The sequence below is a fragment of the Stegodyphus dumicola genome, chromosome 10 (genome assembly GCF_044657685.1).
Source record: "Stegodyphus dumicola isolate Sdum_Otavi_A_Nest chromosome 10, ASM4465768v1".
In the NCBI taxonomy this organism is placed as follows: Eukaryota; Metazoa; Arthropoda; class Arachnida; order Araneae; family Eresidae; genus Stegodyphus; species Stegodyphus dumicola.
The window spans coordinates 174,289,858-174,305,949 of record NC_140777.1 but is presented as its reverse complement, the minus strand read 5'-3'; the positions used below and the strand labels follow the sequence as shown (position 1 = coordinate 174,305,949).

The following is a 16,092-nucleotide window of genomic DNA, read 5'->3' as shown; positions in this document are numbered from 1 at the left end:
ATAGCATTTTCTTAATTTTATCCTCTCCTTCTTCGTTTTAAGGAACTGAGGGAAGAGAAAGAATCTATTCCTTTGCGGTACACAAAATTAATTACATTAAATACTGTATGACAATTTTCTCATCGACAAAGCGAAATTACAAGCCAGATACATTAATATTACTGAAACAGATTTTCCATCTCAAAACTTGCGCCTTTTTTAGCAACTAATGAAACTGTATATAATTCAATATATTTGGTTAATCGAAAGCAAACCTTAAAAAGTTAACCAAATTTGAACCTGAACTAAATTTGATCACCATCTTCTTTCAACTACGTTTATCCCTCCATCATTTCGCACTTGCGTTTTCGTTTGAATGCAGTTCATATCTGTACTTTAGAAGGCATTAGCAAATTTAAACAAAATAAATTTTCAAACTTTAATTAATCTTTTAAGGTTTCCTTTTTATCAGTATATTACATGTATATTACATGTATATCTTCACTCATTATATCATTTCCGTTCACCTCTAGATAGTATGACAAAAGGTATGAAATAAAATAATAATTCAAAAAATATACCTAGCTTTTTACGTTCTTTTTTAAACAAGTCTTTAAGTTTATTAAAGAAAAAGTTAAAAATATCTACTTACTAAATAATATAATAGTATCAGCGTCGTCATGAACTTCACCTAAAATAAGAAAAGTATTTGTTATTTTAGTTTATGCCAGTTATTAAATGTGATTCTTATAAAGTACAGAACTCAAATAGTAAAAAAAACTTACTTCATTCAAAAATTTTGATAATAATTACAATACTCTCTCAAAATATTATTATTCTAAAATCTTTAACAAAATCAAATTAAACTACAGAAAATACAAAGGGCACAATTAAAAGTAAATTTTATGCTTTCAGCTTGCAATCTGTGATGTAACAATATTAAATAGTTTAGATAAAACTGGCATGATTTACATTTAACTGGAATTTCGCTGCTAATGTGAGACCGATTATCCTTTAACGTTAAAAACAGAACCCTCAGATGGAAGAATAATTGCAAAATGTGGTATAACTACTACGATTAGCAGTTATTAAATTATAAATGAAAGGGACTAACGTAAAAGGCATTTTAGAGATCATACTAGGTTTCGTCGTATTTCGAGTGTCTACTAGCTGGTTTCATTACCGGTATTTTTACGTACTTATCTTCACGGCAAAAATCTGTAGCATTGTTCAATACTCCATATAGTAATTAAGATATCACATTTTTGCTAGGTGCAACACTTCTTGGTCCAAAATGTATGATTGATTCCATCAGACTCTGCCCTTATTTTTTAACACTGCCATTTTGCACGAAAGAAAACGATCTCCTATATGTTTGCTCTGTTGGTATAAGTGCTAAGCATATCCAACTGACAGAGGGAAAATCCGGTGGTTCGAATCCTGGTCGTAGGCGAGTACTTCATTTTTCCCGCTCTTGAAAGTCAAAAGTCGCGTCTAAATCGTAATGGGATGAACGATAATTCATCATATGTACATTCAATTATCTGGATTTGATCTACTGGCTGTTACGCCTCTTCTCAATCCCCCTTTAAGTGGAGGGGGGAGAATTATAACCAATCACCGAGTTTTCCCGTGCATGCTGTCTTGGTCCAAGTAACCACTACGTCCAACTGTTAACTTGAAAATCAATGTTTTAAGTCTCGTTAAGGACTTGAAATTAATTTTTCCTATTTAATTTTCTGAAAATTCTAACATCCAACATCCTCAATCGCAAATCGGTTTAAATAAAACTTGGAAGGAAAAATAAACTTTAAAAAAACATTACTTCCCTTTCGTCAAAATATTACATTTCTTCTTTATGTATTTTCTTAACTTCATTTACTTCAAATTTGAAAAATCGGAGATATTTATATAATTATTTCTACTTCAACATCTGTTCACATGAGTTTTTTTATTTAACATGACAGAAAAAAAAAAAAAAAAAAACTGAAATGTTTCAGATTTTAAATTACGTCCAAAGGGGCGTTTTTTAACATTTTGTGTGTTACCTTTCTTTATTAAATATCATGTTCCTCGCACTTAAACCATAAGATCCAGTGCAACAGCAATATCGCAAAATAGTTTTAAAACGAGCATATCTTTAGAATTTCCGATACAGAGACTCACGCGCTGGAGATAAAAATGTTTTTTCTGCACAACGTTGCCATTGCTCGTTTTGAAATCCTTGAGTTTGTTAATCAAAAATTCGTCAAAGTTTTAAAAAATAGGAAATCGATCATAAAACAAATTTTAAATTTGGTCTTCCACATGGTCATATTCGTTGGAGGATTACGTTATTCAAAATTCGATGACTCTATGTACCGTTGTTTTATCACAATACGAGAAATATACATACATTTATGCAGATTTTTCATTATTTAATTTCTTCAAATATAATGCAGGACTCTAACATTTTGTGGCAACAGTTTGAAAAGTGAACCGACATTTATGAGTCCGACGCAAAATGCCAAAACGAAACTAATAGTCCTTCGGGATTCAAATCCCTTTGGACTAAAAAAAAAAGCAAACTCACCAGAATAACTCACAGGATAATCTTCTGTCACATACACTGAGGACAAGTTTTAAAAACTGACTTCTTTTGTATAAGACGGACTAACACTGCATATACCAGACTGACGTAAGGACAAAGTGAGATGGCGAAAGGTGACATTCGTTGGAGCTAATAAATGTTGGAGCCAATTAGAAGGTATGAAATGCAGTAAACATAAAGGAATTGGTAAACATATCTACTTCGGACGTATTTATCTTTTAATTTTCAGGATCGTTATCTCTTTCTGAAGATGACAGTTTCCACACATCCTTTCTTTTATTCTCAAGTAAGAAACCTATTTCCTTTTCTAATTTACTAACAAAGAAACGGGAGTTTTGTAAATATTATCGGTAAGTTTTTCAGCAAACTGCAGAATTCGAAATTAATGGATTTATGAAGATTAAGCTTTGAATCCGTTATAATTTATGGTAGGAAAAGATAAGACATAGCTCGGGTGGAAAAACATTTTCCCCATTAGAGGGAGAAAATAACTCTGGGCGTTTCCGTTAATTAAGAACCTGGGAACACAAAGTGAGCTTCGGGGAAGTTACTTCCCAATGAAGCAATAAAATGCGAATTCCCTCACATGCCTAACTAGTTTATGGAGTCTAGGACATATTGCATGCCAGAGCACGTAAATGGAACTTAATTTCTGAAAAAATTTAATACAACAGTTAACTAACTAATACCGCATAATTTGGCGTATAATGAAAGCTTTTAGTACAAAAGAGAAAAAAAAAAAAAAAAAGAGATCGAAATTTACGGATATAAAATCCGGATATAAAAATATCCGGATATAAAAATGATAGATTAAAAAACAAGAAGAAAATGAGCGTACAAAAATTTTATTTCTACATGTATGCAAATGCTGTTACTGGCGATTTTCTAGAACCCATTTCGCAACACGTTTTTCTACATCCGACTCCTAATTCCGTGAATTTATTCGAGTCGGAAGTGCATTCAAATCCAATATTAATCGGAATATTTCCCCCCTTTTCTCGAAACCCTAGAATAACATTCTTGCGCGCACCTACATTGAATACAACCAAGACTTTTTGCAGAATTAGTTACTCCCTCAAGCATTTCTCACCCCCACACATATTGTTCCTCATCGCTTGTCAGTTCAGTGTATCTTTGTTCGAAAGCCTGCAAAAAATTTTCAAATGAATGACTTCAAAAGGTAACAGCATAGTAAATGTGTCTTTCAGGTTTCTTCGTAAAGGAAAACAGCATCGTAAATGTATCTTTCAAGTTTCTTCATAAAGAAAAGGGTGAGCTTTATACAGCAAGTATACCTAAAAAAAAAAAAAAAAAAAAAAAAAAAAAAAAAAAAAAATTGAAATTGCAAATGCGCGTTATACATCGTAATATATGGTACTTCTTTCAGTTTAACAAGTTACTATAACAAATGATATTGATTCAATTTTGCCTTAACTGGGAAAGAATTTTCTCCTTCCTTAAAGGCATGCGCCTTCGTGGTGTAATTGGAAGCTAGCAGTCGGGAGGACCTATGTTCGAATCTCGGACAGAGCATCACTGATTTTTCATGTGTCCTGGTTTAAAAAAATTCTCGTGACTTTTTTACAAATGGCACCCAAACTCACTGTCGTAGACGATAATTCGTTACCACTAGGATATGGCGATTGGTGCTCTCCGACTTTTACCTTTTGAGTGGAGGAGAACTAGAAATTTTCTTCTTCCTTGCCAGGTGGTATTTGTAGAAGGCACGTTCGGTTAGCGTCCGAAGGTCCGTAGTTCCTATTCCGTTAAGGATATAGCTCATTTTATTCAGTTTCCTGCTCCGAAATATCTTTTAATTATATTCGATTTTCGGTATTTTGATTAGTTTGCTTTATTTTATTATGATAACGCATGATGGAACTATCTGCTTATCCTTTTGATGGTCAACGAGCTCAGCTCGCATTTGATTTACGCACCGCTGTGGGTAGAACCAACACAGCTCGAATTACAAACCTACGACTGACAGATATCGCCCGTTTTGGGGAAGAACGAATTGCTTAACCTCGCAGTCGCCAAAGGTTTACGGGAAGGGATGCCTTCGTGGAGGACTTCCTAAGAGAAACCGGCTCGTATCCTTTTTACACATGGTGAAAGTCACGAAAACGTCCATGCAGCAAGCCCCTTCGTCTGGAAGCGAATCTAGACCAAAATGCTAGTTTTCAGTTACTTCAATTTTTGGTCGTAGGTGGGCGCAATGCATTTTGAAAAAAATTTCTTTTCTCAAAAATAAATAATCATAAAATGAAATTCCTTTCATTTTTGATTATTTACTGCATCTCTATAATAAATAATCATAAAATAAAACGAGACTGCTTAATCTAGGATGTTATTTTTTTGCCGAAACAGCAAATGTGTTTTGTTAAACTGGTTAAAATCCTAGTATACGGTGCAGCCTTGGCGCGAGTTTGAAAATTATCGCCAACACCAAAAATGACCCAAACAACGTCTATGTACTATACACTATGTACATACCCAAACAACGTCTATGTACTTCTATGTACATACTACTATGTACATACCCAAACAACGTCTATGTATATACTATACACTATATACTAAGTATATACTACGTATAACTATATATATTCTTTGAATGACCCGTTTACTACTCATCGTATATGTCCCGTTTTCATTGCTCATCATAAAGTCGCCAAAAATAGCCAAATCCCGTGTGCACCGGATACTAGGATTAAACCTTAAACTGTCCTGGATTAACAGAAAAAAAACCATCAGCTTGTTTATTAGTTGAATATTCCCACTGGTAACCAGTATCCAATACCTCAGTCACAGTGTCCACCTGCGCCGAGCGGTAAAGTCGCTGAACAGTGGTAGTTCGATCCGAAACTCGCATATACGTTTTCGCTGGCTATACGTTAGGCTGGTTGCATATACGTTTTCGTGGTTTTCCCCCATGTTTAACGTATATATGAACCAGTTTCCCTTAGGAAGTCCTCCCCGAAGGCATCCCTTCCTTTAGGCCTCGAGGTTTCGCTATAATCACATAAACCAAACAAAACTCAGTCACGTGATATGAATGTTCCTCCATTGAGCAAGGAAATATTTTGAGAAAAAAGAATGGTCATCTTTAATTCTCGTTCAATTTCTGAAATATATATTTCTGAAGGCAAAAAATGGCTGCGATTAACTTACAATTCCTTTGAGGATAATCAACATAAATAGCTTTTGAAAAAATAAAATGAAAAAGTTAGCTCTACGTTTTTTATACCTGAAGTATCCAATAGCAAATAACCGCTGTCCACAGGAATAAAATATTTGAAATATGATTGAGATTAATAAAAATAAAGCAAAATTGTCCAAAGTTAAAAACTGTTATTTAAACTAATGAGAGAAGTGTGTGATTTTAGTTTCCCAGATTACTTATTGTGATTCTAAATGATTAAGGACGAACACTTAAGTGAGTATATATGTAAAGGAAGAACTCGCATGTTTCAAAATTAAGTGAAAAAAACTTGAGATTTAAATTCGAAGCAACATTTACAGTGGGTAAAAAAAGTATTAGCAATTGCCTATGATTGATCATATTACCTAACAAAGGAAATGCTTGACAATTTCAGCTGTACATTACGAACACAGGAGGTAATAAACACATAAACCGAATGAAATTTTCAATTTAATATGCCTTTCACAGAATATATACAACAAAAACGTAAATTTGCATGTCAAAAAAGGATTGGCAAAGTTCTAACTGCTATGCAAATTTTGTTATGTTGAGGTCATGTGTTTAGACTGATAAGAAACCCTGTTAGTATAAAGTCTGCAGTGTTACTTCAGGTTAGGTTAGGTTAGGTTATTTAATTACGGCAAAGCCTCGAGGGCTATCTGCCTAAGGGGAGGGATACCTTCGTGGAGGACTTTCTAAGGGAAACTGGCTCGTATACACCACTGCTACTTCAGAAACTTTAAAAACGTTAGTCTGCTAACACAGCTTTAATGTCGAAGGAGTTGGATGTTAATGTTAAAAACATGATTATTCAGCTTAGAAATGAGAGTCTAACTTACCGTGCTACAGGAATACAACTGAACATAAGATTATTTACTGTTAGAAATGTAAAAACGTTCAAAGAGACAGGATCGACGAAAAATAACATTAGAAGTGGACGGCCTCGAATATTTTCTAAAAGGGAAAACGTGACATTATGAAAGATGTTAAACCCTAAAATCTAATCATCTTTGGCTAACTGCACTCTAGTTAGCCACAGATATTGCTAATACTTCGTATAAAACTTTTAGTGTGCAGACTACATGGAATGTGTGACATGCAAGAAGTTATTATGGAAATGCAGTTAGAAAGAAACCTTTCATTTCAGAAATAAACAAGGACTTATACCTGCAAATAAACAGGAGAAAGAGATTAGATTTTGCAAAATCTCATATTAATTTATTAGACGAATTTTTGAACACAGTTATTTTGTCCGACGAATCAAAGCTTAACATTTTCGAGAGTGATGAATAATTTGTGTGGAGAAAGCCTAACACCGAAGTGGAAAAACAACATTTAACACCGACTGTAAAACATGTTGGAGGGAGCGTCGTAGTTTGCGGCTGTATGGCAGCACAAACGGAATTGATAACCTGTGTTTCATTGATGGTATTATGACGTCTTTACGTATATTGACATACTGCGCCATAACATGAAATTCAGTGCCCAAAAACTTGGCTTAGGAATACCATTTGTGTTTCAACAGGATAATGACTTTAAGGATACCGTGAACCCCACCTGGAAATAGTTACTCTATAACGCTCCTCGCCAGTTAAAGACACCGCCTCAATCGTCGGCTCAGGCAAAAATCGTCTTGCAATGCAGGTTCCCGCGCAGAGCGCTATTCCCCGTGAATAACAGTGTAGCCGATTTTCTAACACATGAAAATTCAAAAAAAAAATTTTTTTTTTTTTTTAAACACGGTCCACAAGTACTTGGGAGTGAGCGACAATAAAAATCACGTAAGAATTCAGTAAAGATGTGAAGAAAAATTTGAAACAGTCTTAGTAGCCGAACGAATCCAATAGCTAAGCCGGTCGAGACGCTTGGAAGTAAAGAAATGTGCAAGGTAAGTGCGCAAAAGAAATGCCTTTTATCACCAAAATCAGTGCCTCACAATTAACATGTATTATAAACATAGACACATGAGTACAACAGATAATATATACTAGGCACAAAAATACTGCTAAATATAGGTACACAGAATAATGCACAATACAAAAAATAAGAGTAATGATTTTTTTTAACATTTTTTTTTATGCATTATTTACAAAATTTAAGGGAGGTGCTTGAGCTCCGAACGAGGCCGTTTCTCATTCACATTGCTGACAGGGTCATAGTAAAGAATAGCGATAGTGATATTATTCACATTGCTGACAGGGTCATAGTAAAGAATAGCGATAGTGATATTATGCACATTGCTAATGGTGTCATAAAATTTTTTTGCCAGTTTGGCAAAATACACTTGAATTTCAGAGACTTTGAGCTCACGGTGTATGGCCGTGTTTCTTATGAACCAGCGGCCTTTAGCCATTTCACGGAAAACAACATTTTGTAACACTTGAATCTTTTTAATAGCCGTAGGGCAGGTATATCCCCAAACAAGGCAGGTATAAGTAAGCACGGGCCGCAAAATGGCCTTATAGATCAGCAACTTGCATGCTAGAGATAACGCCGAATTCCGAGCAATTAAGGGGAAAGTGTACTTTTACGTGTGTGTGTGTGTGTGTGTGTGTGTGTGTGATTATGGTAAAGCCTCGAGGGCTATATACCTAAGGGGAGGGATGCCTTCCTGGAGGACTTTCTAAGGGAAACTGGCTCGTATACACGTTACACATGGAGAAAACTACGAAAACACCCATGCAGCCAGCCCGTTCGCGGGAGTATTATTATGCAATCGAAACTTAGAGATAATATGTGTAATGTGTGTGGTCCATGTGAGTTGGTCATTTAAAACAACGCCAAGGTAGTGGTATGCTTAGTCCAGAGGATTGATTCTCCAAACATTTGGGGCTGAACATCCATGTTGATGCCCTTTTTTCTTCTGGTGAACAGCATGGCATCCGATTTTTGTACATTAAATTTTATCTTCCAGGCCATTAGTCAGAATTCCAGTGCATGAATGGGGTTTTGTAGGGTTGTAATGACTGAGCTGAAAGATGCACTTTGTGAAAGAATCGCAGTGTCATCTGTATAGAGTGCGAGTGTGGTGTAAGATGTCTGCGGGATGTCGTTTGTGTAAAGATTGAATAAAAGGGGTCCGAGAATGGATCGAAAATTTATGGCACAAATTGGACCTAGAAGTCAGGAAACACAAAATTTTGTGTAAAGATGAACTTAAGCGTATACTACTGTAAGAATGGCACAAAATTCAAGAGGATTGTAAATGAGCCGCCAATAACTAAAGTTTGCGGATATTGGAATGTGTGTGTGTGTGTGTGTGTGTGTGTGATTATGGCAAAGCCTCGAGGGCTATCTGCCTAAGGGTAGGGATGCCTTCGTGGAGGACTTTCTAAGGGAAACTGCTCGTATACACGTTACACACGGGAAAAACCACGAAAACGTCCATGCAGCCAGCCCGTTCGCGGGATTCGAACCTCGGACCGAACTACCAGTGTTCAGCGACTTTACCGCTCAGCCGCTGGTGGGCTCTGCGGATATTGGATCAATGGATACGAAAACAACTGCTTTATAAAAACTGAATATGTTTCCTTGCAATCGAACTTGGTCAAGCTGAGGAAGTTACAATACATTCCTGAGTACACTGGTGTGCAAAAATTAAGGACGAGACGGTTTTTTCAATATAACTTTGTACAAAAGCTTTCCAAATCAACACATTTTATACCGTAAGATCCCCAATACGTAAGGACATGAGTAATGTAAGCAACACTTACTAAAAGAGAAATCAAAGGGATAAAAAGAAACTTTATTGAAAAAGCAGCATGGAGCGCAATGCGACTGAAGGCCGAAACATCCCTGTGATGGGTGTCCAGCAAGAAACATCCGGTCTTTAATAGGGGATATGATCTCCCTTGACTGCTAGGCAAGTTTCACAGCGTCTGCCCATGCTGAGAATGAGGGTGTCAATGAGTTGTTGAGGCATTGCTGCCCATTCGTCTTGCAGCGCCAATCGAAGCTCCGGAATCGTTACTGGTGGTAAGGTAGGAGCTGCCAAGCGTCTGCGTGGAAAATTCCATACATGCTCGATGGGACTGAGATCCGGAGATCGTGCCGGCCAGTCCATACGTTCAATATCCTCACTCTCTAAGAGCTGTTCGGCAGCTATTGTGCGATGACATGGTGCATTGTCGTCCATGAAAAGGAACTGCGGACCCATAGCGCCTCTAAAAAGACGCACATATGGAAGAAGAATCTCGTTACAATAACGGGTCCTGTTGACTGAACCTGCGTCGAAGATGTGAAGGTCTGTACGACTACCAAGCATGATGCCTCCCCAAACGAGAACACCGCCACCTCCATACCTGTCCCTTTCAATGATGTTCGAGGGATGATTGCGGCTTCCCCGCTCTCTCCAGATGAGTATGCGATGAGAATCGCTACTCAGACTGAATCTGCTCTCATCTGTAAAGAGTACTCGTTTCCATTCATTGTCTCTCCAATTCCGGTGTTCCCGGCACCACAGAGAACGCCTTCTCCGATGGGCAGGCGTTAGAGGTACACACCGTACAGGGCGTCGTGCAAACAGACCACCACCGTGCAGTCTTCTGGCCACGGTAAAACGCGATATCGGTCGTCCGGTCGCCTGTGCCGTGTGTCTAGCGATTTCTCCCGCTGTCTGCCGCCTGTTTCTTCTGGCCTGTAAGGCAATATACCGATCATCTGCGGGTGTGGTTCCTCGTGGACGACCACTACTAAACCCCCGGATAGCTGTTCCTGTAGTTTGAAATTGTCTCCAAAGTCGTGAAACGATGCTGTGAGCAATTCCGAACTCTGCAGCCACACTTGTCACACTGCGGCCTTCCTCCAACTTCCCAATGATTCGACCTCGGGTAAAAGCATCCAGATGTCGTCTAATAGATTGATTATCTGCCATTTCTCGCTGAGGCAACAACTCGGTGTGATTTTAACTGCTATACGGCGTGCAATCTCTTTGCCAGAAATACTGATCTTACACCGACAACATGCTTTATACTACTCAGACACTCACCCATTACGTCTATTTGCATATCTGCGCATGTGCTACCGTACATCACCTTACTTAATCTCCTGCTTGGTCTTTCTGTCCGCTCTGCCTCTTCGCTCAGCTGATATGCTAATTTTTCGACTTCGTCCTTAATTTTTGCACACCAGTGTAGATTGTTGACTGAGAAAAATCTATTAACATTTATAACTTTCAATACATATTTTTATTGTGAAAATAATATACATTTTAACAGACATTTTTACTTCATGATTTAAGAAAATTAATTATTTAAAAGAGTATATAGTATCTATTTCTAGGGATATTTCCACCTGATGATGAAGAGTAAAAAATTCAAGCTATTTAAATTTTACCAAACATGTTGAAACAAAAGCAGTGCACTAATATATTCATTTAAAATTTAATATCTATAAAGTCACGATCTTCAGTCCAGCAGAAATATCCAACCAAGGTAGTATGCTCAGTATATTTATTAGAATGATTTACACACAATAAAGTTTATCCAATTAATACTGTTAAAGATAATAAAGATTTCCCAAATAATATCAAAATTCCGTGCTTCGATAGCTAGAGAACGCAACTGGAATCAATTAACTGCTTCCTCTTAAACGACTGAAAGGGTTAAAAATAAATCAATTAGTATTTGAAATTTTTTTACAAATAAATGCGTAATTTACGTACATGGCAGTCGAGATGTTTACAGTGAGAAGTCTTGTTTAAACATCCCAAAGTATTATTTATAGAACTTCTCCAGAAACCACAGGAGGGGATTAAACCTCAAAAAAATAAAACCACATTTAGACCGTAAAGACTACGCGGAAACCAAGACTTTGATAACTAGGATGACTTCAAATGTTAACCGCGATCAAGAAAAACAAATTCCAACGCCAATTCACATTAAAAAAAATTCCCACGTAAATAAATTAAATGCAGTGATAAACCAACAGTGACAAAGTTGAGATTGGAAAACAAAAACAGGACATTGTGAGGGATCGAGAAATCATTCCCAAACGACCCGGAGACCGAGTGTGGGTGTGAGCCAGGTGATGTAGAAAAAGGGGGTGTGCAGCTGTTGCTGAGAGAGCAGCTGATCTCTTCCACATCCGGAAACCGCCAAACTGAACAATAAGAGAGGAAAGAAAAAACTACACATGGCATTTTTGAATTCTTTTTGTGGTGCTTGCTGAGCGCCAAGTGCGAGTATCTCAATATGGCTTGTGTTACCCAATGGAATGTTTAGATTACCTGTCTTTAAGGTTGAGTTTTTTTTATTTAAAAAAAAATACGATACATTTCAGATTCAGTAGATACAAGTTAAAGAGTATCCCCCCCCATTTGTTGATAATACGTTTTCAGATTTTTACTAACAATTTCCTTCAACCTGCCCTTAGAAATTTAGAAATAAGAAATGTATGAAATTTAGAAATTTAGTACAATATGAAAAGAGCCCTTTTTAGACTGTTTTCGTGGAAGAAGATTTTAAACATACATGATTATGAACGATATTAGAGCTTAAAGCGTATTTTTCTTATCAGCTCAATCAAAATTTCAAGAATTTTTAAGAACAAGAAGAAACACGTCTCTTACATTAGATATTTAAATTTAAAAAAAGGGGAAAATAGAATGACGTACATTTTATTGATAATATTTATTTGAAAACTAACATTGTAATAAGAGATGAGATTGGTTGGATTTAGAATATTGCAATGTACACTACGGCTATCTGCCTAAGGAAAGAATGTTTTCGTGAAGAGCTTTCTGAAGAAATTGGCTCGTATTTAAGCTGGAATTATTACTAAAATTCTCTGTATATGCTGGAAAACATAACTAAAATTCCCTGGCAACTAATCCATTCGCTGGGATCTGAACGGTGGTCGAACTACCCATGCTCAAATATTTTATCGCTTAGCCATTAATAGGCATAAGAAACAAGAGTAACACATTTAAAAATTTAATGATATCCAAGAGGCCGCGTTACCTCATATATCTTTTTGTAGAATATAATTTAGCGCTTGTTGCCGTATAATGGATTGGAATGAATGAAATTACTTGAATTTCGGCAAAACACTAGAGGGCTGAGCCTAAGAGTGAATTTTTCAGTTAATGGGCACCATTCGTATTTATGCCCCAAAATGTCAATATATTATTTATCAATATTTTATTTAGTGGGTAGCGGTGCTGGCTGTCGTATCAATGACATGGGACTGAGTTCTAGAAACAACGTGGTTTCTAAAAATACCGTATCTGTGCAGCATGGGGGCACATGAAATATTGGCCAGCCTTGAAGCTGTGTACATAATTAGAGTTACCTTTCCTATCTCTAACCAGATTCCGTGACAATATTACGTACTGCATCCGGTTAACTGAAAAATACCCCTCTTTTTTACGTGTAATGTATTAATTTTATATTAAAATTAAATAATTATCTGAAACTGAAAATCTCAGAGAGAAAATTTCTGGATCGATGCTCTTTCTTCTCGTTCATTCGCACTGTCATTGCTAACTACTCGTGAGGTGAAATATACAAATTACCACATTAAACTATCCGGCGTACAGTTACAACTCGCATTTCGTTAACCGAAAAGTACTGAACTTTCTACGATAAACTGGCTATTATTCGCGTTACACATTATACACATAGAAAAAGCAAATAAAAAATCATGCAACCAATCCATTTAACAGAACCTCTATTTATTTACATTTTTGTTTATTTAAGTTTTCTTCTTCTAAAATAAAAAACCCTTCTATTTTTCAACTAAAGTTCTATCAAGCATTATCATTTATATTTCCTGTAGTAATGCTGTTGACTTACTGTGTCAGATTGCGTTAAGGCATAGGGTTTTAAAATTAATGCCTCAATGAGTTGTAAATATTATTAAAAATTTTTAAAGAATTTAATTCGTTAAATTTTATTGTTGATATAGGAAAATATAAAGAGACGGAAAAAAATTGTATGCAAGCAATAAAAAATTGAACTTCTCTGCTAAGAATTCACTCGATAGTAAGCGTATTATGCAAATACCTGCATCAGTTCATAGTTTTAACACTAAAAAAAGTTTTGGCAAGCCACGTATTAAAGTTTCCAAATTAGGTTAATTTAATTAAATATCTGCATTTGATGATCACTTTTAACTACCGATCGTTGCAATACTTTTACTTTCAAGTGAACCCGCAAGTTATCGCTCAAACATATCGCCAACTTTGTTGCCAAGATAAGGCAGTGATATTTAAACCAAATGATTATTAAATATCATAAAGTCACTATTTAATTTTTCAATTATTTTTTTGAATTTTTACTTTATCGTAAGATTCTACGAATTTTTGAACTTTTTACGGCCTATCTAGCTACTGCATACTTCTGAAAGACTTTGGGTTAATCTTCGAATTATGGTAACTTGGCGATTTTTTGGCGAAAATTTGGCGAGCAACCCTGCTACAGCAATCTGCTAGTTTTTTTTTTTCTTTTTTGTTTTTGGACGCCATTTTGTTTTCACGAAGTAAAAAACCTTTTTTTTTTTTTAACTCAACATTTTTTTCCAACAATCTGCTAGCCGAATTACACTTATGCTAGAACTTTTATGGAACAAAAGTGCTTAATTAATGACGAAGATTAGGTGCGAAATTGGGAGAAAGTGCAGAATCGCCCACTGCTTGCCGCGTTTTTAAAAATTGCACAAACACGGTATCATCTATGTACACGTCGACCTATTTTCATTTAAAAAAACATCCCAGAATTGCACAAAAATGGCACTGCGCACACTCTTGACTTTATCCATGTACACTGCTAAAGTCCTAGCTAGTAACCTTTATCGCCTTACCAAAATGTCGCCAAACTACCTGTTACCATATTCCAAAGATTAGCCGGACTTTGAACTCTTAGCCATTCACAGCTTCAAACTGTCTTTGCGCCATTTTCAAGTTGCCTGAATACTGCTTATCCTGCACTCTTACTAGCTATATTGCACTCACTGCATTTCCCATATAACTCACTGCACCTGCATGCATGCTTCAATTTAATGCCATTGGTTATTTACATCACAATTTTTATGATGATCGCCTACTTTCGTAAGTATTAAGATGTGCCTGCTCACGCAGCTGAATTTTCTTCGCCCACAGATGTTGGTACTTCTCTAGTACCATTTATTTGGAAATATCTTTGCCTAGTGCACTTTAATGAGATCTACTGGCGAAAACTCTTTAGTTGTTAATGACCAGAAAAAAGTAAGTCAGAAGTCAAATATCATAAACTCATACGTAAAAAATAAGATGATTTACACGAAATGAATATTTCTAAAAAAGCATTTCATAACAAAAAGGAAAAAAAATATAATTTTATAGGTTAAAGGAATTTTAGAAATGCGAGAAATATTCATATTTGAAACTTAATTGCAAGTCATTATGAAGTTTTTAATGTACAAAATAGCTTTCAAGTACAGTTTTAACTTATGGTCTTTTTCAAGATAAACATTGCAGAATCGAAATAAATATGAAAAAATAAAACAAGTATAGTAATGATAAGGAAAATGATAATAAGTAAAGGATCAACTGAAATCTGGTTCAATCATTCTTTTAATCATGCAGAAATTCTAGACAGTAGGGTAAAAAATAATTAAGCTTACTCGTCTTGTGAAAAAAAAATTAACACCAGTAGTGGCTGAGTCTTAATAAAATCTAATTTTTGTAACTTTTTACATTGAGAGTAATATAACAACAGTGAATATAACCATAACACGACACTCCACGTAGTACAAACAAGGCGCCATGTTTAACGCTTGTTGCCACTTTCGGTTTCTAGAAATTCTACAGATTCGGTGTTCTTTATAAATATTTGAGTTGTCCAAAATAAAATATTTGTTCTCGGAATAACAAATATAAAAGAAGTTTTTGTTCAAATAATAAATAAAAAATTTCATTTTGTTTAAAACGTTAATTATTATTCATAGATAAAACGTAATTAGATAAAGGAAAATCAAAAGAATAATTTAAAAGTAATCTAACGAATTTGTAGAATCGAAATCCGATTGTTGCACAAATTTGGCATCTCTTGGCTTAATATTCGAAGTTTCTTTTCATGCAAACATTATAATCTAGATAAGCAAACGCTTAAAGTTAATTCAGATGAAGCTGCCATGTTCATTTATAACACTTTAAATTATAGAACATGATAAAGCGAATTAATTCATTCCATTCTAATAATAATATATTTGATATAATTAATCTACCTATTCTCATTTTTTTTTTTTTTTTTTTACTGTTTCTAAAAGGAGATTTCACTTTATATTATTTTTAAACTAAAATTGGCCTTTTTTTAATTTGTACTAAAATTGTTCGGTACTAAGA

General features: G+C 35.4%; 1 protein-coding gene across 5 annotated transcripts in view; it reads right to left on the bottom strand.

Annotated features, from left to right (window-relative positions):
- Nucleotides 1-16,092, bottom strand: part of LOC118189593 (uncharacterized) — a 475,680-nt gene that overhangs the window by 170,731 nt on the left and 288,857 nt on the right. For 4 of the 5 annotated variants that reach the window (XM_085825888.1, XM_085825889.1, XM_085825886.1 and 1 more), the window contains exon 3: nucleotides 632-670. The gene's annotated coding sequence lies outside the window, so the exon portion shown is untranslated. Of the gene's footprint in view, nucleotides 1-631; nucleotides 671-15,371; nucleotides 15,466-16,092 lie in introns of those variants that run through there. The other variant, XM_085825893.1, reaches the window with a different exon arrangement.